The sequence below is a fragment of the Vicugna pacos genome, chromosome 22, assembly GCF_048564905.1.
Source record: "Vicugna pacos chromosome 22, VicPac4, whole genome shotgun sequence".
NCBI classification, from domain to species: domain Eukaryota; kingdom Metazoa; phylum Chordata; class Mammalia; order Artiodactyla; family Camelidae; genus Vicugna; species Vicugna pacos.
In genome coordinates, this window is record NC_133008.1 from 13,894,287 (window position 1) to 13,916,088 (window position 21,802).

A 21,802-nucleotide genomic window follows, 5' to 3' on the forward strand; every position below is an offset into this window, starting at 1 on the left:
TTTCTACAAAGAAGATGCAACGGGAGACTTGCATCTCCCCAGGGCTTTTCCATCTCAGTACTATTAACTTTTTGTGCTGGGTGTTTTTTTGTTGTTGAGGGCTGCCCTGTTCATTTTAAGATATTTAGCAGCATCTCTGAACCTCTACCCACAAGATTCCAGTAGCACTCCTTCCTAATCTAACAACCAAAAATGTCTCCAGGCAACGCCAAATACCCCCTGGGAGACAGAACCACCTCTGGCTGAGTAGCACTGCCCTAGCCCAATCTCAGGGAAGTGTGTTTACATTGATAAAGCCGCATCCATGATGTGAATGCACAGTGGTTAACCTCTGTAGTGCCTTCAGAGATTTTTATCAGTTGTCCACAAGCCTTGTGTCCATTGTCAGAGATGGGGGTTGTGAGTTACAGAGGAGTTAATAGGAATAATATTAATAACCACGGCTACCATTTACTGAGTGTTTATTATGTGTTATGTGCATAGCTAAGTGCTTTATATATTACATTGTCTCAGTTAATATTTACATCGGCAGAGTTAGCAAACCAGTGACCAGTAGGCCAAAACCGCCCTCCAAAGTGTTGTGCTTGGCTCACATGGTATTGGCTCACATATTGGTGGTGGTTTTTTTTCAAGTGTTGATTTCTTGCCAACATTTTAAGATTGGGTGAGTTCATATAAAAGTCTATTTCTAGCTTTGTTTTTAAAAATTGGAAAATTTGGCAACCGGAGGTCAGCTTGGCTCTATGGCAGTGAGTGACAGGCATTTAGATGAAGCATGTCTCCATTTCACCACAGTCCTCACCACTCCCTATTGTGACTCCAACTCTGACACTGTGTGTCAGCTTCCGTTTGGCATTGTGATATTTTTCTTTTGCTCAGCCCAGCTTCCCTTGTTGGTATCATCTGCCAGGCTCCTCTAAGCTGTCATATTTGTGGCTCCTTCCTTACCCTACACTGTGTGCATATATTACTGCTCCCATTTTAAAGATGGGAACACTGAGGCTAAACCAAAGGAAAGCTCTTGTCCAAATTCATACATCAAATAAGCAGCAAAGCTGGGAGGAGAATCTGAGCCTTCCCACCTCGCCAGCATAGCCCTGCCTGGCATCACGAAGTAGCCACCGGTAGAGTCTCCCTGCATCCTAGGACGCTCCAGCTGGATATTCTGCTGGAAGATCTTAGGATTTCCTTGGAGAACCAGATCTCAGTGTCCTTCTGCTCACCAGGAAACCCACATGTCACCGGGATGGGAAGAGTGTCTTCTGAGTGTAGCTCCCAAGCTGCGTTTTTTTCTGTGTCTGTGCCACTCTCTGGTCTGTGTCCAAAAGCTGCTCACACACTCCCACATAGCTGTGGGGCCAGCTGGTGTGTGTGCTTCTGCCTGAGACGAGGCCGCTTGCCTCCGGGGAGGATGTGATTGCTTTAGGAAATTAAGTGGGAGTGATTAATTAGGAAATGTACTGAGGACTCTGGAAAGAAATAGCAGAAAATGAAAAAAAAAATTGGAACCCTAAATACAGAAAGCTTCTGGCCACATGGCTAAGGATACTGCGTTCAGTGGAACTAAAAGCATTTGATCCTTTTTTTTTTTTTTTTTTTTTTTTTTGCTGCCGTTGCTTTGATATATAAGGATGCTGGAAAGAACCATAAAATCAGCTGATCCAACCTCTCCTTTTACCAAATGGCAAATGAAAGCTCAGAGAGACCATGAGGAGAAGTTGGCAGCTTTGAAAGAACAGCAGGGCTTGGGACTCAGAAAGACCTGGGTTTGAATTACTGATGTGTCCTTGCTAGGTGTGGAATCCTGGGCACGTCTCTGCGCTTGGGTTTCCCACTGTGAAATCAAGGTAGCCCTGACCACTGCCGAGGGTGGCAGCGAGGCATTAGTGAACAAAGGCAGGCACAAGGGCCGCTAGCGAGTGATACGTGCCAGGCACCGTCCTAGCACGTGGCTTGTGTTGTCTTACTTTCTACAGCAATCCTATGGAGTTGGTGCCATTCTTAGCTCATTTCGTAAATGAAGAACAAAGGCGCTGAGAGGATCCATTATTTATTCAATGTCCCGTAGCTAGTAAGTGTCGGAGCCAAGTTTCCCATGCAGTCTAGGAATCCACGTTCCAACCACTACGCATTCTGCCTCTTGTGATATAATGTACGTGATAACTTATATAATCAGTAAATCACACAGGATCCCTTGCTATTACCCGGTCACAGCCGTGGCTCCCACACCCCTGCGGAGTCCTGCTATGTAGTTCTCCTCCCTTCACCCCCAGTGGCTTGACTTGCGGCTTGAGGGTCCTCCTGTGCAATAAAACTTTTAAGTTACGGGGGAAGTACTGAGCCCGGGAGCTACTTTTTATCCTGTGGGACTTTGATATTTTCAATATGCTTCAGTCTAATACAAGGCTTCCTGTCAGGGCAGCCTGAGTGCCATTGCCATCCATGCACATAAGAATTACGGCGCTGCCAGCGTGAAATGCCGCCCTGCCCAGCTGCCTGGCTCCTTCCTTCTGTGTTTCCTCTCGGGGCCTCGTGGGACAGCCGCCTGCTATTCTTACTGAGTTTTTTGGCTTGTCAGTCAACCTTCTCTTCGGAAACTCTATCCAACCCGAGTCCCATTTGTGGGTTTTAATACAATGAACGTTCTTTCTGGCCCCGTAGGGGATGGGTTCTGGGTCTTTGCTGGATTGCCGTGTGGCGATGGCACTTGTTCTCCCCCTAGTCCCCTTGCCAACATGAGCTCGGGGGGGGCTGGTAGCCCAAGCCGAGAAGAAGCAAGGCTGTACTCCTCGTCTCTGTGCCTCTGGATGGCGATTCGCAGTCCTTCTGGTTGGCCTGGAAGATCATTATTAGGACGCTAAGTGATGAGTCTGCGCTCGTCCTGGGGGGAGCCCCGTCTGTCTCCCCAGGGAGCCTGGGGATCAGAGGCAGTTCCGGAAGGGGGTGGGGTTGTTCGGGTCCGTGCACTAATACGGGAGCTTCATAGTAACAATAAAAGCTGACTTCTGTTGGCACCTCAGGTTGCGCCAGGCACTGTGCTAAGGGTTTCTTCTTGTTTCGTTTAATCCTCACGAGAATAGGATCAGGTCTGACAGTGAGGCACAGACAGCTTAAATAGTTTGCCGTGTGCACACACGACAATGGTAGAGCCGTAACTCAGGCCCGTCTGACCCACAGCTTGGATTTTTTAACCACCCCACTTTATAGTTTATAGTCGTCTTACTTTTGAGGTGCCGTCCAGTGGGCTCCCCGGATCCTAAAGCAGCTGGTTGTACTGATTCCTAGACATGGAAAAACTGCAGAAAGATGGAGCAGATGTTCCCTGAATTAAAGCCCTGAGATCCTTGTGGTCTCAGTTGCCGCCTGGGTCTCTTCTGTGGAGCTGGGCTTTCTTGTGCCGGTTCCACACTCCGTCAACAGGAGAGTCAGGGAAGAGCTGTGCAGGACATCAGGTCCAAGGGAGTAATACAGCGCTGTCACCGGGAGAGCCCATTCACTCATTCATTCGTGTACGCATTCGACAGAGCTATGCTCAGTGCACACGTGCCCCTGGGATGCTCTGGTGAACAAACCATTTCTTATCTCGCCAATTTTCTCTTACCCAAAACGACCTCATCACACCTACTACATTGGCTACAGTCAAACAAAACAAAACAAAACAAAAAACGCCAGGAACCCAGAAAATAACATGTATTGGCGAGGATGTGGAGAAATGAGAATGCAATGTAAAATGGTGCACCCTCTGTGGAAAGCAGTGTAGCAATTCCTCAAAAAGTTAAGTGTAGAGTTACCATATGATCTAGGAATTCCACCCCTGTGTGTATACTCAAGGGAAGTGAAAGCAGGGACTCAAACAGGTAACTGTATGCCAATATCCACTGCAGCGTTATTCACAACAGCCAAAGAGTAGAAACAACGGAAGTGTTCCTCGGTGGATGAGATGAGGTACGTACATACGATGGAATGTTATTCAACCTTGAAAAGGAGTGGAGTTCTGATACGTGTTGTGACCAAGATGAGCCTTGAAAACATTGCGTTAAGCAAAGTAAGCCAGACACAAGTATCATATGATTCCACTTAAATGAACTGTCCAGAACAGGCAAATTCATAGAGGCAGAACATAGATTAGAGGTTATCAGAGGATACAGGGACTAGGGAAGAGGGAGTTAGTACTTTATGGATATAGAGCGTCTGTCTGGGGTGACGAAAGGTTTTTGGAAATAGTGGTAATGGTTTTGCAGCATTGCAGATGGACTGAAGTCCACTGAACTGTGTACTTAAAAATGGTTACAATGGTGAATTTTATGTGATAGATATTTTACTGCAATTTAATAAAAATCTCATCATAAGAGAAAGAAAAAGTGTGCTTTGTCAAGGAGCAAAGTCTTAGAGAAATCTCTTTCTTACTCACCTCAGTGCCCAAGCTTTATGCCTAGCACAGGGCCTGGCATATAGTGGATGCATATTTCTTTTTTTGCTGAACCAAACTGGGAACAGGCTAATTCCATTTGTAGTCGGAAATGGCAGTGAGGCTGTTGAGTGTAAATTTTACTACCATGGCAACTGTGGAACAGAAAGATGATACATATGAAAATGCAGTCATATTTTTGGTAGGTGGGGTCAGCTGGAGGTAACACAGCCCATTGCAGGTAAACAGAAGATTTGAGGGAGAGTGAATTGTTAGTAACTGTTATAAAAACTCGAAGTCCCAACCAGGCTGTGTCCTCCTTGATCTGAATGAGAGCATCCAGGCAGCTCTTTGGACCAACTGGACCAAAGGGGTAAGAGGATGAAGTTGGTATTGGACTCCAGGAGTCTTTGTTACAAGCTCTCAAGGGAAGACAGGAGGCCAAGCACACTTGCCTCCGCTCATTCATGACACAGTTCGAATCCTCAGAAAGAGCCTCTGTGGGCCTAAGCATCTCCTTGGCCATTAGCAGCGTCACAGCTGGTATCTGGGAAGAAGACCACAATTTGGCATTTAAGGAAGTAGACCTGGGAGGAGCTGAAGGGGATTCGTCTTGCAGCGTTGTTTCGTGGACCGAGATGCTTCTTTTAGAAGGGAATGTGAATTTTGTGTTGCATTCAGTTGTTCTCCCTCTGTTTAGGCTGAGAACCATTTTTGGATTGCGAAGGAAAAGTCTTTGCCTCCCTTCCCCTCTAACGCGCCTTCTCCCTGACTGATACACACACAGACGTGCAATACCCACACTTAAGCATTATTAGCAGCGGGGGAGCAGTCTTAGAATCCAAGAGCCTCATCTCTTCCAGGGTCCACCATCCTTTCCCCAGCCCACCTATGATGTCCCTCTTCCAGACTCAGAGTTCTGAGCCTTTCTGATGTGTTGTGTGACACAGTGACACCCTGAAAGAACCTAGCCCTCTGACACTGCCACGGGGTGAATCCCATTTGTAAAGGTCTTTAGGCAGCTTCTTGGGGACCTGGGGGTGACTCCATGGTAGTACAAAGACCATGGAGTTTGGAATTGGGGCTTGATTTCAATCCAGACTTTGGCACTTGATAGCTGTTTAATTTTGATAAGTCACCGAGCTTCAATTTCCTCATCTGCAAAATGGGCACTGTGATACCTATGACCCAGGGTTCTTGGGTACACCACTTGTCTATGAGAAGGACTGGCACACAACCTGCAGGTAGGCAGCTGCCCACTGCTTGGCAGCTACTGCCATTATGAGGAAACTAATCCGCCATTGTGTGTTAATTGGATCCGGCACTAGACTGTACGGATGCTGGTCTGCTTGACAGAATCCCAGGCAGCCATAATTTAAAAGAGGTCACGATAGCACCCAGCTGCACGCCATGACACAAAGAGCTGACAGTTAAAGATTACTCACTATACTTAAAGCACCAAGCTGCGTTACACACGTTACTATGTTCAGCTTTCACCACAACTCTGTGATGTTGGTACTATTACCATCCCCGTTTTTTAGAAGAGAAAACTGAGGCTTGTTGAGGTTAGTGACTCACCCAAGATCACCCAAGCAGTAAGTACTTGAACCCTGACATCTGGCTCCAGAGCCCAGCTGCATACCCAACACACTGGCTGCTGCGAGCACCAGAGCCTTCCTTGGGGCTACTTTGGAGGCTGAGCCAGGGAGATTCCAGTTGCAAGATCTGCCTTGTGTTCTGACCACTCAGTCTGAAGGAGTCCTTCTCCTGTCTTGAACATCTCCCCACGTGCCCATTGAATGAAGTCCCCGTTCTTTGTTGCTTTTCCGGGCTTGCCAAATTCAGTCCCCATCAACCATGCTTTCATCTTTCATTCTTTTATTCATTTTATCAACATTCATTTGCTGAATAGCTCCTTTGTGTGATGACTATTAGTGATCTTTATTTCCGTATACTGAGGTCATTTATGGAGTCCTTACTAGCCCCTAGGCACCGTCCTGGTGACTTTCACACATTGTCCAACGTACTCTTCAGACAACTGTGCATGGTAGACCTTATTACCACTTACTGTTTGTTACTACTTGACAATTGATGAAGCAAAGGCCATTAGGAGGTTAAATTGCCTAAGACCCCCCAAACTATGTTAGAGCCAGGATTCAAATCCTTCAAAGCCTTTCTCAACCCTTGACCCAGGAAGATGTCCTCCCTTTTCCAACTGTGGTAGCATCAGTTAGTCTTCTAGACTAGTGGTTCCAAAGCTTGGGCAGGCATCAGAATCACCAGAGAGCTTGTTAAAACCCAGATTGGTGAGCCCCACCCCCAGAGTTTCTGATTCAGTGGGTTGGGATGAGGCCCAAGAATGTGCATTTCTAACAAGTACCCAAGTGATGCTGCTGGTGCTGGCTGGGGGACCCCGCTTTGGGAACCACTGCTCTAGTCCAAGTTCTTTCAGGGCAGGGAGCTTATCTTTGTTGTAACTCGAGCATTACACAGTACAAAGTAGCTCCTGGATATGTCTTTGCTATTTTGAATTGTTCAATTGCACATTCATTTTTGCTTTGTCCACCATGTTGTGCTTTTATTTCTAAGTGTGCACATTCTTAGGCTTTGCCATTTAGGATTTAAACTCCTGGGGATCAGGAGTTGCACTTTATACTTTTCAGCACCTTTTGTAGGACCTTGCACACACTGGGTGTCAGGTAAATGTCAGCTGGTTGGTTGACGATCCAGAGACCAACCTCACTAAGACCCAAATTGCAAGCCAGTTGAACTCTGGGAGTATAACTCTTGAGACAATTTCTAGATACTGAGAAGAGGGCCTGGTATATCGTTGGTGCTCAATAGTGTTTGTTGAATGAATATCACTAGTCTCTGTGGCTTTGTGGCCAATAGCCTGTGGCTCTACCTGCTATCTTTTTCCTTTTTTCTTTTTTTTCTCAGTGAAGCATTTTATTTTATTTTAACCATTTTAAAATTTACATATGTGTACTGTTCTCTATTTCTAAGAACATCTACTTGCTGTTTTAAGCCCAGTTGCAGCTTGGGAGCTCAGTCTCAATGCATAGGTTGATGGACGGAATTTCCCAGGGTTTTCAGTTCACCCACAGCAATGATTCTCAGTCCTAGCTGCATACTGGAATCACCTGGGGTGCTTTAAAATTATGTGGATGCCTGATACCTACCCCCAGAGATTCTGATTTCAGTGCTCTGGAGCGTGACCTGGGCAGCAAGACTTGTAAAGCTCTCCAGCTGATTCTAATGTGCAGCCAGGGTTGGAAACCCTGACCTAGAGCATTTGGCCGCATGGTTTTCTCAGGGGCATTTACCATGGGCTGTGCCGTGTACGTGCACATGGGTGCACACGTGGAGAAGCACGAGGCCGGCCACTCCTATTTGAGTGGTGCAGAGTGAGCATCTCTGACTCTGGATGAGGGGTCAGGGATTGGAAATCAAACCTTAGGTAAAAGCTCAGCCAAGCCAGAGGGTACTTGAGAACATGGAGCATGCCTGCCTCCCTCTCCTATGGCCAGTGTTGGCCGACTGCTGGTTGCCATGTCCCATGGCCGAGGGGCCTCGGTTTCAAGGCTGAAGGCAGGAGGTGGTGAGCTAAATGCAGCTGGTGTGGCCGTTGCAAGGTCCTTTTGTTCCCCTTGATTCAGAAAGGGCCGTCCTCCCAGGGGCTGAGGTGTGGGGCGTTGCATTTGGCATCGTGCAGTTTTGCGCAAAGTTTGTTCTTGGGTTTCTCGATGGAAATGCCCACGGCTACTCGAGCCCCACGCGCTGGCTGAGAGCAATGCGAAAGGTCATGCCTGAGCCCCCACCCCAGCAGGTTGCTTGACTCAGCACAATCCTGGTGTAATTAGGCATGACAAGAAGGAAAAGGGGAAAGGGCTGGTGCTTACCGGCGTGCACGCAGCCCGGGGCCCCCAGGGACCAGGGGATTCAGAAATGCCAGCTGTTCTCAATTTTATTGGAGCCAAGGTTTGGCTCACCTACAGCCAGCTCCATCATTTTGTCCCTGCACAGTTGGGGTGTGCTTCAGTACATCAGCAGGATCAAGTCTCCCAGAGAGATGGTTGGGTGAGTAATTCTCATTCCCTTCCCTTCCCTCCCCTCATCTCAGTGTGGCCTCAGAAGCTGTGGGTGGGAGACGCAGTCACATCGCTACTTTCAAATCACCCACTGCGGTGTGAGAAGTAGCTCTGAGGACGGCTCTGGGGCGGGGACTGAGGCCTCAGACCTGATTTCTGTCCTAATAGAACTTTTACACTAGGTAGGAGAGCTGGTGAGCTTGATGACTTGAAGCTCGTCCGTCCCTTCAGGGACGGGAGAAGTGAGGAACAGAGAGAAGGGGCAGAGTGGGATCCTGAGTGTGTTCTTGTCAGCGAATCCACCAGCTCAGAGAGACTGTTGACCTGGAGAGCTGGGTGGGCTTCTTCCCTGCTCCCACCCAGTTTCCTGCTGGTCTCCCTCTGTCCTCACCTGCCTGCCTTCACCAGCACTTTGCTCCTTTGTCCAACACTGCACTAGGACTCAGATCCCCCAGTGGGAAGCCCTGAAGGCTTTGCCTGCAGTCGCAGCTTCCTGAGCTCTGCCCTGTGATGCTGTAGGCTCTATGGCTAAAGCTTTACTTCCAAAGCTTTCTTGCTTCTGATATGGTACTATTTTTAGCATCCTTCTCCAGTTATATGAGACGCTCCCACTGTTGTTTACTTTTGATTTGTCCATCCATGCCCTTGTGTTTTCCACAGAGAGTATGTTGCAGTGAGACAGTTCCTGCAAAGTCCCTTGCTTGCTTCCTGAAACGATTTACCCCCTTGCGGTGCCCCACGTACCAACACCATGGCCCCAAGCCACGTCAGAGTGAACAAACCACAGACTGGAATTGCAGCCGTACAGCAGAGAGGAGTCTTTAATTTGGGCTTAAAATAGCCCACAGCCTGAGCGTTTGAGGGACCAGGAGCAAGGTGTAATCTCAGGAACGGGTGTTGGGAGACCCACCCCAGGATGACTGAGCAGGGACTGCGGTCTGGGAGGAAGACAGACAGAGGGGGTGGGAGTCTGAGACGGAGGCCCCGCAGCAAATTTAACATTGTCTTCTTGGATCTCTTTCATAATGGGAGAGTGAATGATGTGGCAATAAAAATACGTGGGACCTAGGCCTACTCCATCTGGAATGAAGTATCCGCCCCGCCTCCTTCCTCAGAAATCTCTACAGGTGCTGTTGTAGTATTAGCTGTAATCGGGGCAGCCATACTGCTACGCTCTTGGGTTACCATGCACATTACATGCCCCCGAGGTGCCATTCTCACTGTATACTCTTGAGCAACGCCCCCTGGAGTTGTGTAAGCCACGACACTTGTAATAAGAAGAGGAAAGAGATATTGCGCACATACGGGCTAGACATTCTCTCCTCTTGACATGAATAAACTTGCTTAATTCTCAACCCAATCCAAGGAGGAGGACACTGTATCCCCATTTTACAGATAAGGAAATGGAGGCACAGTTTAAATAACTTCTCCAGAGTCATGTCTCTAAGTCAGTGTACCAAGTGCAGAGTAAGCTTCCGTGTAACCCTAGTGCCCACACTTGACCTTTATGCCTTACCTTGCATGTTGCACGTGTGGTTTTTAGTCTTCTTATTACTGTGATTGCTGCCTGTCCTAACTTGGGCTCCTGTAACAAAATGCCACAGGCCGGGGAGCTCACACGGCAGAGGTTAATTTCTCACGGTTGTGCAGACTAGACGTCCAAGGTCAAGGTGCCAGTGTGGTGCAGTTCTGGTGAGGGCTCTCTTCCTGGCTCGCAGACGGCCACCTTCTCTCTGCGTCCTCACATGGTGAAGAAAGTGCTCTGGCATCTCTTCCTCTACTACGGACAGTAATCTCATCAGGGGGCTCCATCCGTGTGACCTCATCTAAACCTAATTACCTCCCAAATGCCCTACTTCCAAATACCAACATACGAATTTTTTGAGGGGCGCAAACATTCCGTCATAACACTGCCATATCTTATTTTCAACCCCATTGAAAGTTCCTAGGTTAGAGGTCAACAAACACCTTCTGTGAAGGACCACATAGTAAATATTTAGGCTCTGAGGCCCATACCGTCCAGTCGCAACAACTCAACTGCCCGAGTCGTGTGAAAGCAGCCACAGACGGTCTCTACGCAGACGAGCCTGGCTGTGTTCCAGGAAAACTGTATTTATGGGTACTGAAATTTGAATTTCATATAATTTTTATGTGTCAAGAAATATGATTTATCTTTTGATTTTTTTCAACTATTAAAAAATATAAAAGCTATTCTTAGATCATGGGCCATATGAAAACAGGTTGAGGACTCCATTGGGCCTGTGGGACACGGTTTTCTGACCCCTATGCTGGAGGGCAGGGATGTCCGCCCCGGGATCTCCCTCAGTCCTGACTGTCAGTCTCCATCCCCAGATGCTGATTGAATGAATTACTGTGCGGTAGGCTCTCCCAGGTACACTGGCTGACTCGGGTACCGCTGACTGTCAGAGCATGAGTTATAAGTTTCCTTTTCTCAGAGCAAGGGATGAGAATGCAGGCATTGTCACCGTGGCTGAGAAGAGGGCAGGAGCCTCCCTTCATGGATGTTTATAGGAGAGTGAAGAGAATTTTTTTTTCCTACACAAAGTGTAAGAATTTATCCTTCACATATAGACCTACAGAACGTGATGCATAATAGGAAACAGACTTCCTCTCAAAGATAAATGGAATATCCCCCTCCTCCAAACTGAGAAGAGAATTGTTTCCTCTTTACAAAGGAAACAAATCGGATTCTCAAAGGAATAATCAGAGAAGTTTTAAAAATTCTCATAATAAGCAAGGTACGGTTTCACAAATGATGAAAGGGAGGTTTGCCTTCCTTGGGTCTGGACACACAGGACCGGATGGAGAATCAGATGGGCCCTTCCTTCTTCCTGCCTAATTCCTGTCCCTTGGCATTTTATCAACACCAGATGGGCGAGAGTGGCTCCTGCCTGAGTGGGGTTGGTAGGCCCATCCGGGTCCCAGTGGCTCACTGTGAAGACGGTCTCTTCTTCTTCCACACTCTCCTGCAGTAGGTCCTCCGTCCGCAGCCAAGCTGCCTGACAGCTGCAGTTCATCCTGGTCCGTGGGAGAGGGCATTGCAGACGGGAGGCTTCCCTGAGCAAAGGCGTGGGGCCTGGGATGAGCCTGGTGAGTGCGGGAGACCTGCCTGGTTGGACTGAGCTATTTTGGGCTACACTTCCAGGCAGCCAGCCCCAAGGCTTGGTTGCCTTGGTGAAGATGGAGAACCAGCACCACCTATCTGGATGAAGCCAGCTGTGTGTTTGGCTGAATGCTGTTGGGCATGGATGCCCAGAGTTGATACAGGAGCAGGAATGGCTGGGAGAGGGAGAAACTGCAGTCATTTCATCTGAAAGCCTTAACTCCCCCGTTTTTGCTAGGTTCTGGGGACGTAAATGGAAATCCTACACAGCTCTTGCCTTCCAGTTGCTCATCATAAAGTAGACAGATTCAGTTCCTTCAGTTGCCTAGGAGATAGAGGAACAAGAGCATGGAGTCCAACAGTCCAGCTCTCTCCTCCAGTACTGTCACCTGTGGATAATACTCAGATGTTAACTGGGGCAAGTTACTTAAATGGAGATAATGGTAGTAGACACCTCCTAGGACTGCGGTGAGGGCTCAAAGGGGATAGTGCCTGATACATCATGAAAACTCAATATATTGCAAAATCATTTTTTAAATAATAGCAATCAGGTAACTATTATATTAATTACTTAAATAATTATGTAATTATTTAATAATTAAATAGCTGTATTATTATTAATAATTACTATTAGTATTTCCCAGCAGGGATAGTTTCCTGCCTTTGCACACCTCTTTTTTAATTTATAAAGCCCTTTCTCTTCCAGTACCTCATTTAATCAACTCAAAAGCCCTCCGAGGGTCAGCAAGTGCTATTAACCCATTTGCTGATGAGCAGAGGGGCTTTCCCCAAACTATGCAGTGAGTCATTATGGAGCCAGATTGGGAGCCCTGATGCCACAGCTCTTGGTCTGGTTGTCACCAATAACTGTGTCATTCTGCCTTCTCACAGGGGTCTGGGGCCGTGTCAGTAGTGCCCAGATACGTGGCAAGTGTTCTGTGCTCTTCAGGAGCGGATTGCCTAGTTGAAATTTGAAGAGCCTCAGTCTCAGAAATGGGAAGTCAACCTACAAGTGGGAGCCACTTTTGCTGCCACCGGCAAGAGAGGGCAGGCCAGAAATCCACCAGCCAGGAGTCTTATATGACGCCATCAGATGACACCTAGAATTTTCTTGTGCTTAACCTGCAAAGACCTGTCTCTGATTTCCTGCGTGTCACTCAGCAGATTCCCCCCATGTGTGAAATGAGCAGTGGAGCCAGCTCCCTGGTGGATGGTGTCAGCTCCAAGTTGCATCACAGTCCCCCCACCCCTCCACTCCTCTTCGCAACAGACCTTAACATTATTCTGTGATTACTTTGCATCATCCTTCCCAAATGTGCATCAAATTAAAGAGTTATTAGGGCATGGCAGGACATGTTTATGGGGAAGAATTTCCTTTAAAGTCACAGCTCAGCCTGAACTCACTTTATTAGTGTTTATACAAAGTATGTAGTCCGTTCCGATGCAATCCATGTTTATATTCGTGGGGCAATCATTGCATTCCTTGGGCTGCTCCTTCCTGCTGTCTTAAAGCGATTACCACACCTGTATTAAAAGTTAATGTGTGTGTATTCTGTGGCTGGTCGGGCTTGGAGATGTGCACCGTTCAGAGAATGACACTTAACCACGACGCGTCCAGCAAATAGCATAGACTTTGAAGTGGTGAGGGCACAAGTGGACAAGAGGAGGGGCTCCTTCAGACCACCTGGGCCCCCTCGTGAGCACTTCCTTGTCATCCACCTCCGTCGTGGGTATTTTGTGGCCCTAGCGAGTATGACATTGTGTTGATTTGCTCAGGATGGTCTCAACTTCTTGTTTTCTTAATATAATTATTAATGGCAGTCCCTTTGACTCACAAAAGCATTCAAGTTTGGATGGTAGTCTACTTGGTGCCCAGGTTTCCCGCTATAAATGAAACACAGGCATCCACTTTGGCTCTCAAGCCATTGTCAACCAAGGGCAGATGCAACTCAGTTAAAACTGTCGATAAAGAGCTCAAGTTCAGATCATTCAGTCATTCAACAGATGTTTATTTGTGCCTTTTATCTACCAGACATTGTGCTGAACCCTGGGGACTCAAACATAAATAAGACACAGCCCTGACCCCCAAGAAACTGGAGTTTATTGGTTTAGCTAAAATGTGGGGTATGTTATGAAAATTCTCTGATTAGATCACTTCATTTTGTCTTCCACCCTTCAGGACTCCAGATTTATTTCTTGTTAGTTGATTGTTAACGTCCTCAGGCACTGACACGTGACTGCCTGGACATAAATGCTCGTTTGGTACTTAGCAGCTTGTGGCCGTAGATGGGGTCCCAGTCTCCCTGTGCCTCTGTTCATCCAAAAAGTGGGACTGATAACAGCATTGACCCTGTGGGCTGATCGTGAAGATGACAAGAGGTCCTGAATGTGAATGCTTAGGGTGTGCTTGGCACACACGAAACACGGAACACATGCGGGCTCTTGCATAATAATTACTCATTCTGCAGTCATTTATTTAGACCCTCGTAGGAGCTGGCTGCAGCTTTTGTACCTCTGTTGACTAGAACTTAGGCCACGTTCTTAAAGAAAAAAAATAATAAAAGCATATTTTAAGGTAAGGTGTGTTAATGAAGTTCAAAGCATGTGAACATTATCATGGGGGATAATTCAGGGTCACTGAGATTCTGACCCTGAGGGATCAACCAGTTTACTTTTCTCCTTTTAAAGTTGGGGGAGGTAGCTTTTCCAAGGTCACGCTCTGAGTTAGAAACCGAACGTGGAGAAAGACCGTGGAGACTTGACTTCTAGACCATTCTTTCCCACTTTGCCATATCACCATGTGTTTTGGTCAGTATAGACAAGGCTGTTTGCAGGAACAAATGAATCCAGATATATCCATGGCAAAACACAATAAAAGTGTATTGCTTCCTCATATCTGGGTAGCAGTGGGTGGCCTGTGCTCTACACAGTCACTCAGGAACCCAGGCTCCTTCCGACTTGGGATGCCACCGTTTTTGACATGCAGCCCACACATGTCAAGAAAAACATGAGAAGGGAAGTGAATGTCATACTGTGTGGGATATTTTATGGCCTTGCCTGGAAATGGCATGTATCACTTCCATCCACATTCCTTTAATCAGATCAGTCACATGGTCCCACCCAGACACAAGGGGTGCGGGGAAATTGAATCTTGCTGTTTACTTAGGAGGAGAATGAAATTGTTTGGCTAACATGTAGCACTGTCCCGGCCATACCATGTGCCTGACGTTTCTTGCCACGTTTCCCGAGGCTGACTCCGGTCTCTTCTGAGACGTCTGTTTCTCCCAGGGATTTGCGGAGCCGTTTTTCCCCTGTGCTGTCTGTTGCAGTGTGGGAGGGGTTTTGAGAACAGACCTTCTGGGAAGAGTCTGAGGTGTCTGGGCATGATAAACTGGGGCATAAAGGGGGACCCCTTTCAGTTGACAGTCATCACCTGGAGGTTACTGCTCAGAAGGGAAGAAGTTGCCTTAAAGTGTCACAGGACTAATTTGGGAAGGATTTTTTTTCCCTGAGAGTGAGGTTTGAGGTGTCCTGGGGTGTGGAGAGAGAGCTCTGTGGATGCTTCATGGAAAGAAAACGTGCCTGGGGGAAGAGCTATGGATGAGACCCGGTGCCCCTTCAAGGTTAGTTAAGCACCAAGGTCCCATCCACCCTTTCTACATCTTACTTGTGCTCGCATTTTAAATGATTAATAATCAGCAAATTCATGGTGATAGTTACTTGTTGAGTATTTGCTGTGTGACCAGCCTGATGCTAGAATCACTTTATCATCTTGTTTAATCCTCATAACATCCTAGGAGGTAGGTTCTGTTATTATACCCAATTTACAGATGAGGCAACAGAAGCTTAGGGATGCGTTAAGTAACTTGCCTGAAATCACACTGCTGTTTGCTAAGATCTGAGCCCAGGCTGTCTGACTCCAGGACCTGCTTTTAAGCATTACGCTCTGGAGCAGGGATCTCAAATTGGAATGCAGGTAAGGACCACACAGGTGACATAAGCAGATGAACGCGACTGACAAATATCAGAGCATATGCCTTGTCCAAGCCTCTTAACTCCAGTTTACACTGGCCACGAAGGCCCAGGGCTATCACATCATCTGACTTCCGGGAGACAAACCAGAATTCCAGATTCGTATGCGAAATGCTCTCCAATTGGCAATTCATTTACAAATGTTAAAGTCATACTGAGGACCAGACTAAACATGTCTGCAGGCCAGACTGGGCCCACGGGCTCCCAGTTTGCAATTTCTACTCTACTACCTCCAGCAAAGAGCAAGATGTGCCCAGGTGTGCCCTTTTCCTGCCGGAGGATGAAGCTGAACAGAGCAAGGCAGGGGCCGCAGGAAGCCCCCCTGGCGCGAGGAGAGGGAGAGCGGAGCCCCCGTGCTCCCCCCTCCTCCCTGCAGGGCCCTCACATCCACCGCAGCATCCACGCATCCACTGCTGCATCCGCACATCCAGGTTGCTTCTCTTTCTGGCTCATTCTCCTCCCTGCAGGTAGCTATCTGCACAGCGCTGGCTGCAAACGTTTGCAGGTGTAAAATTATATATGCGAGAGTGTTGCCAAGCCAGAAACTTAGCCCAGGGAGGGTTAGCTCCCAAACAACTGAGGTAGTGTGAAGCCAGTTTTTAAAATCAGACGCAGCCATTTCTCTCCCAAATGCGTGTACGTGTTTTTAAACTTGTATGTGGTTATATAACTGATGAGAATGAAGCGCAAAAGTCGGAGAATAATTGAATCATGCCTCCTGTTGTGCGAGTCGGGAGAGGTAAAGCAGGAGGTGGCAACTCTGTGAGGGTGATCCGCAGGGAAACACAGCTGTCTGTGACCCGGTGGGATGACAATTTGACGGTTCTTTGACACGCCGTTTTCTCTCTTCCATCAGGGAGGATGGATGGGTGGCACTAGGTCCTCTGGACCCGGAGAGGAAGCAAAGGACACCCGTTAGGGTAGGACAGTCTGAGAAGTGCCCTTGGGCTCGTCAGGGAATGTTTTCCTTTGGCCAGATTTCCATTCAAGACTTTAGCTCTGCTGGTCACTTTAGCAGTAGGAGACTCTCATTTCAACTGAACCAACTTTTTCAACACTTTTTTTTTGAGGCAGGGAGAGTGGGTGTATTAGTAATACCTATTTACTGTGGGAAACGTTGACAATACTAATGAGCAAATGTGACGTGCTTAAAAAAAACAAAACAAAACAAAACTCTTCACACAAGATCCAAAGAAAACGAGTGTATGTTTCTCCAGGCGTCTCCAAGGGGCCTCACTTCGCACAAGGTGTCTGGGAGGAAGCGAGGGGAGTCGAGTCTGTGGTCTTGGCGCCCACGGAGCTGCAAGCTCCTCTGGGAGACGGAGGCAGACACACAGGAAACCAGCAGCAGCACACAAGGTGGCAGGAGACGTGATGAAAGGCCAGAATGAGTTGTGCAGAGGCTAAGTGATGCAGAAGTTCAGAAGTTCAGAGCAGGGAGAGATGAGCGTAGGATGGAGAGGCTGGGAGCGCCGCGGAGAGCAGGGGTGGGAGGCGTCCCGAACCCTGGGAAGAGGGCGTGTCAGTTTCCTGGAGCTGCCGTAACAAAATACCGCAAACTGGGTGGCTTCAGTATACTCTGTCATGGTCTGCGGGCTAAGGTCTGAAATCGAGGAATCGGTAAGGCTGTGCTCGCTCTGAAATCTATAGGGGAAAGTCCTTCCTGGCCTCTTCCCAGCTCCTGGTGGTGGCCCGTAATCCTTGGTGGTCCTCGGCTTGTAACTCCTTCACTCCAGTCTCAGCTCCATCGTCTCGTGGTGTCCTCTCTGTGCGTCTCCATCTCCTCACCTTATAAGGACTCAAGTCATCCTGGATTAGGGCCCACCCTAATAGCCTCTTTTCACCTGATGACACCTGCAAAGACCCTTTATCCAGCTAAAACCACATTCACAAGTACTGGGACTTAGGACTCCAGCATGTCTTTGGGGGAACACAATTCAACCCATAGCAGAGCGCTAGGCTTTGGATGGGGAGAGGGGGTTGAGGGCCTTCGAGGCCAGCAAATGGCAGGAACGTAGCAGGTGCCGACGGAGTGCCTAGCCTGGTTGCTGATCTGATGGGTGCACAGTAAATGTCTGCAGACCGGAAGAAGTGAGAATTAAGTGAGGCAGGCTGAAGCAGCAGTGAGAACCACCTGGCTGCAGTGCTGTTGCTCTGCGAGAGAAAGTGGCACTTGAAGGGAGACGAATCTGGTTGTAGGGGGCAGGTGTGATGTCAGGGAAAGAGACCGGGGGCCGATAGATCAGTCACGTCCCTGCTTGACCCCTTCCATGGTTCTGGTTGCCTGCCTTGGCCTTGGAGGCTGCGCCGTGGGTGCTCCGCAGTCTGGGTGCCGCCAGCCTCGGCATCACATTTGGTGCCCTTCTGCTCCAGTCGCCTGGACCGCCTTTCTGGAGCTTAGGCCTTCCAGGTGCTTTCTCTGTTCAGGGAGTCTTTGTGTCTCTGTTCCTCCAGCTATAAATTTCTCCCTTCAGCCTGTCCTTTCTGGCTCCTTTTCGTTTGAGTCTTGGACCACATCTCTCTAAGAGAGGCCCCTCCTGGGCACCCTTAGCTGGTACCCCAGCTTCCTCCCACCCCCACCTTTATTCTCTTCACCTCGCCCTGGAATGATTTCTTGGCTGTTTCCTTGCAGCCTGTAGTTCTGCCGTTTGTCTGTGGTTGCCTGTGTCCCGCTCTGCTAGTTTTCTGTTACCCCCCAACAGTCTTACCACAAACTTGGCAGCTTAAAGCAACTCCTATTTATCACCTCCCAGTCAGCTGGGGGCCTCTGCCTCAGGGTCTCCCAGAGCTGCAATTCAGCTGTTGGGTGGGGCTGTCATCTCATCTGAAGGCTCTACTGGGGACAGATCCACTTCCAAACTCTCGAGCCTGTGGGCAGAACTCAGCCCCGTGCAGCCTGTTAGACTCAGAGCTCCGGGCTCCTGCTGGTGGTCCCCAGGCCCTCGCTGGCTATTGGTGGAGGCTGCCCTTAGTCCTTCGCCTGACTGGCCTCCCTCACGTGCTGCTTGCCTCCTCACAGGTAGCCGGGGACGAGCCCCCAGCAAGACAGGGAGCACGGTCGTACGTCATCACAGAAGGGGCCGCCTCGGCAGGCCTTCGCGGTCTTAGATGGATGAGAAGCCAGTGAGCAGGTCCTGCCTGTGTCCAGGGAGAGGGGATCACCCAAGGGTACTAGTTAACACCAGGAGGCAGGGATTGTGGAGGCCGCCCTAGAAATTGTCCGTCTCTCTCTCCAAGACCATAAAGCTTCCCCTAAAGGGAAGTTTCGCTTTTGTGCGGTTGCTCCATACCCTATCGCGAGCCACAAGCACAGTGCCAGGTTCAGAGTGGGTGTTTAATACAGGCATATCGCAGGGAGAAAGGAAGGACGCGAGGGAAAGGGGGAGAGAGGAAGGAAGTCACGAAGGAAGGAGAGGAGTGGCCTGCTTTCCCCTACAACAGCCAGGACAGCTAAACCTGCCTGCATTTATCCTAAGGCGATGCCTCTGGCTTTTTCTACATGTCATTTCTTTTACCAGAATCCTTCTTTTCCCTCTCACGTATTCCATGCCGACCAACCTGTCTGTGTCCAAGTCATTCTTGAGGTCTCAATTAAAATGTTACTTTTTCGTGGAAGCCTCTCCTGATCTCTAAACCCCAGTTACTCAGTACTCCTTTTATTCAGACGTTCCCACAAGCTTTCATTTATACGTAACTCTGGTGCAGTATAGAGCAAGAGTCTGTACACCACAGCCTCAAGCCAAATCCAGCCTTCATCCTGTTTTGTAAATAAAGTTTTATTGGAGCACAGCCACTCCCATCAGTTTGTGTATTGTCTGTGGCAGCTTTCATGCTCCGAAGCAAAGTTGAATTGTTGCAACAGAAAATATGGCTGGCCAAATCTAAATTATCTATTATCTGGCCCTTTAAAGAGAAAGTTTGCCAACCCCTAGTGCAGAATGCTTACACAGTCTGTGGTATTTGACCCTTTATTTCTTTCTTTCCGCTAATCTCTGAGTTGCTTAAGGACAAGAGACCGTGCCCATCTTGTTTACCCCCGTTTCCCAGTGTACAGAACGGAACCTAAATGGTAACGGACAAGATATGTTTGTTGAATGAATGAATGATAAAAACAGGTGGAAAAACTCAAATGATGATTATTCCAGGAGGGCCAGTTTACAAAGGGACTATTTCAGAGGTGTGGGTGTGGCTCAGGGAACCAGGACCAGAAGCATTAAAACTATTACCATCCCTGAACTAGATGAGAGACGAGGAGGCAGAGTTTGCGGGCAGGAAGTGGTCAGTCATGAAGAGGAGCTGTGACCTTTGGTGGTGACACCAGCTAACCTGGGTGACCTCTCAGGGCAGGAACCAGGAACACGATGCCCTCCCTCTCTCTGCTCCTTCCTCCCATCTCCTGTACAAGTCAAAGAGCAGCAGAAGGGTCCGTTCAGGTGAGCCTCCCAGCGTGTGGGAAAAGGTGAATAACTGAAACTGAGGCCAAGGCCCCCTCACCAGCTTCCTCCGGTTTGATTGGGATCTCTTCTCTGCTGGTTGTAAACAAGGAGTCAGAATAGACAAGAAGCCTTTCTGGCCCCTCCCTACCCCTTTCCTGAGCAGGATTGCCCAAATCGGGCTATAGGATCTTGATATGAGTGCATCACACCATCTGAAGGCTCATTCAGGAGCTCACTGCCCCCGTCCTCAGACCCTTCACTTCTCTGTGGTCCCTGCCGTGGCCCCTGCTGTCACCACACCTCCACACGCACTTCCTTCCCATCTGCTCCAGGGGTCTTCTCCTCGAGTTCCTGCTCTTTCCGCTCGCTCAAATCTCTGATCGCCCACTCTCCACGGAATCTAGACCACATCTCTTAACATTTAATTTTGCAGATTCTTACACTGTTCCCTAAGTATCTCGTAAGTCTTCGTCCATCTCCTCAACTAGACTGCAAGCTCTAGGTTCCTGACGAAAAGGACCAAACCATCATTTTTAAGCCCTCTTTGTTCTGGTCCCCCAAATATGAGAATTTTGAACCTCAAAATTGTGAAGACTTTATAGATCATGAGTCCAGTCTCCTACCCGTCAGACCCTAGGCATCACGCCCAATGAAAGCCATCTACTAACCTCCACTGTATATGCCTGTAATAGGGAACTACTGTGTTGTAAGGCAGCCCTTACAAATTCGCCAAATGTTGAGACCTCGTCTTTCCTGAAATCCGGAAGGCAGCAGTCTGTATACGCTGGGGCAGGTGGTCGTTAAGTCTGACCTGAACTGATAGTGTGGCCTCTAGCTCTGCACGTTTCACCATCACAGAGAAACATCTTTTGTGAAGCCAGTCCTAATCTGCAGCCCTGCAGCCTCTCCCTACCGGTTGTTGGCTGTGGGTGAAAACACACCGCTCCAAATGCTGTTTAGAAAGTACTTCTTCGCATACTTTATCTCTTGAGCCTCATAGCCATCGTGGAGAGCTGGAGTTTTGGTCATACTTTACAGAAGTCTCAACAGCAGTACCAACACCCGGGACTCAGTAGAGTTAAGTGACTTTCCCAGAGTTCCATAGCTACGAAGTGGGGAAGTGGGGACTCAAATCCACATCTTCTGGGTTTACCGCTGAAGCCCTTTTCTCCCTGCCACGCCGTGCTGCTTCCCTGCCGGTGGTTTTTTGCCCCTCCCCCTTCCTGGATGTGCCACGGCAAAAAGAAAATTTTGCAAGAAAGCCACAGAATGAGTCAAAAGAAGGATGAATGTACACATGCCAAGGTAGGGACAGTGGCCTGCCCTAGAGCATTTTTGTTTCATTTTTTCCAGTGTTGTTCTGAATTGCACTTCCTCTCCACCCCACCCAAGGTGTCAAGCAGATGTGAAAACACCACAGAGCTCCAAGTCACAGCATTGGTTTATGATTCACTGACTGGGATGGGGAAAAATAATGCCGGAGTTTACCATGGTGACGCCTGTTTGCGGAGGCAACATGGTAGAAGATGAGCAGCGTGGCAGAAAACAGACATAGGCAAACACAGCAAGAAGGCGCTTTCCCCTGGAGTCTGCGGAAGGGCTCAGCGCTCCCACTGGCCCAGTCCTCCCTGGGAGACAGGATAGAAATGTGCCAGCTTGGCTGGAGTGGGCGGGCAGCAGAGCCACTAGGAGTAAGAAAGAAAGCCCTTCG

General features: G+C 48.6%; 1 protein-coding gene and 1 long non-coding RNA gene across 2 annotated transcripts in view; both read left to right on the forward strand.

Moving 5' to 3' along the window:
* SLIT3 (slit guidance ligand 3) overlaps positions 1-21,802 on the forward strand; it is a 572,835-nt gene that overhangs the window by 16,839 nt on the left and 534,194 nt on the right. The window lies entirely within an intron of this gene.
* Positions 5,798-9,467, forward strand: LOC140688426 (uncharacterized). The gene is made up of 3 exons (XR_012063115.1): positions 5,798-5,973; positions 8,435-8,488; positions 9,160-9,467. It is a non-coding gene; the product is annotated as an uncharacterized lncRNA (long non-coding RNA).